The following is a 2,154-nucleotide window of genomic DNA, read 5'->3' as shown; positions in this document are numbered from 1 at the left end:
ATAATGATCAGATCAAAACAGATTTTTTTTAATTCTCAAAATTTGGATTACATAAGAAGTTAGCTGAGTATTAATGTGAACAAACTATGACACTAAAGTAAAGTTGAAGTACAGGAATGAACAAATAAAAAAAACATACATTTTCTTAGAACAACAAAATTTGTTCAGAGCAAGAAGCACAAAGAAGTCATATGATATCTTAATTATTAGTTTTAGTCTTCATATCATTTTCATGAAATTTCCAGTCTGAAAATAATAAAACTAATCAACATGCTGAGCTTTTCTGCAGCTGCATGTTTGTCAGTGTCCAGTATTCATGAAAATTTGGAGCAAGTCTTTTCAAAGGTGATGACAGCAGGGGTGGTTTTACTGCAGTCATTATCAAGGAGTCAGGTCAATCATTTCCTGTAGAGAAAGGATGAAGTCTAGATAATTTATCAAATGTTAACAATTCACATTTATTACTTAATTGGTTGAGTGAGAGTCTTACCTATGGTTCTGTGTTGACATAAAGACACCAGGAGGAGAGTGGAGATGAAGTATGGACAGAACACCACCAGGTGGAGGACCACTCGGACCCACAGAGAGGCTGAGGAAGGAGGCAGAGCTCCAGAGGTGGATGGGGCTCCAGAGGTAGGYAGGGCTGTGGTTGAAGGCTTTTCTGCAGATAGAATTCCACTTGATCAGGTGACTGTGAGAATATAGAGTTCAAACGTCAGATGAGTCTCCTGACCTGAGACAGAGATCCAGCTGGGTCTAGACACTTCATGATCCCTGATGGTACACCTGTAGAGACCTTCATCAGACCTGGATACTACATGGAGTGTCATATTTCCTGTTGCTTCAGACCCTATGAAGACATCATCTTTGAAGAAAGAAGCTGAGAGGTTGAAGGGTGTGGTCTTTGATTGACAGCTCAGAGTGACATCAHGTCCCTCCATCACAGGGAGGACAGGACTCTGCAGGATCACTGATCCACCTGAACACAGTGACAAACTCCAGCATTTCATCCATTTCCAGCTTGATGAACAGGAATATACTGGTGAAGATTATCTGTTATCCAAGTCATGACAAATCAAAAAAAAAAAGAGTTAAAAACAAAAACAACTGGACTTTCATTTGTAAAGTTGAAGACGTTTTGCTTCTCAACCAGGAGGCTTTTTCAAATCAAAGTCTGTAGTGAGCTAAGATGTTGGCTTTAATAGATCCACCTGAGAAGCCATGTAAGGACTTGGATGCACATGTAAATCACACTGGAGCCAATGGTCCTTCACAATGGTGRCTCTGGGTGACTMCCAAAAGAGGTGTTCTGGTCACATGCTTGAAGGTGTGAACTATCTGCCAGTTTCAAAATGCCCTCACTCAGACCCATTGTAAGTGGCATCAACTCTGTGACATAACATTGCAAAACATCTTTCAGGTATTTTTGGCTCCTCTAGCGGAAAAAACACCATACTGAGAACTCCCAGATTTTGCCAACAAAGTTAAACATTTGAAGGTGGCACCCGAGAAACTCTTATCTTTTGATGTCACTTCACTTTTGTCCTGCATACCTACTACACCAGAGGCAGTAGAAACAGTCAGGAAATGTCTCCAATAGGATAACAACCTCAACGATAGGACCAACCTCACCCCGCACCAGATATGTACTTTGCTGGATCTTTTTTCTCGTCACCACTTATTTCAAATTTAATGACAGCTTTTACAGACAGAAACATGGTTGTGCCATGGGATCCCCTGTATCACAGATCGTGGCCAACCTCTACATCGAGGACATGGAACAGAGAGCCCTGGCCTCTTTTGGAGGATCTACACCTAGCCACTGGTTCAGATATGTGGATGGCACTTGGRTCAAAATCCAGGAAAAAGAAGTGGATGCTTTCACTAGACACATCAACGCTGTGGACAGCAACATTATGTTCACCAGAGAGAAGGCAAATGTAGGGGTCACCTCGAGTGAAGAAACAGGAGTTACTGCCTCAAAGCAGGTCTCGGAAAGGCCTGGCAGAAGGCAGGAACACTGAACTCTATTTTAGGCCATGACAGGTCATTTCAACCTACAGAAGGGAACTTCAGTTCTCTTTATCAGATAATGAACAGAAACAATCTTTTCTGTTTGTGATTCATTTATTGTTTAACTAAGAATGTTTATGC

Source organism: Austrofundulus limnaeus, unplaced genomic scaffold, assembly GCF_001266775.1.
Source record: "Austrofundulus limnaeus strain Quisiro unplaced genomic scaffold, Austrofundulus_limnaeus-1.0 Scaffold429, whole genome shotgun sequence".
Lineage (NCBI taxonomy): Eukaryota > Metazoa > Chordata > Actinopteri > Cyprinodontiformes > Rivulidae > Austrofundulus > Austrofundulus limnaeus.
The sequence above is the reverse complement of the archived record's forward strand: the minus strand, read 5'-3'. Positions refer to the sequence as shown.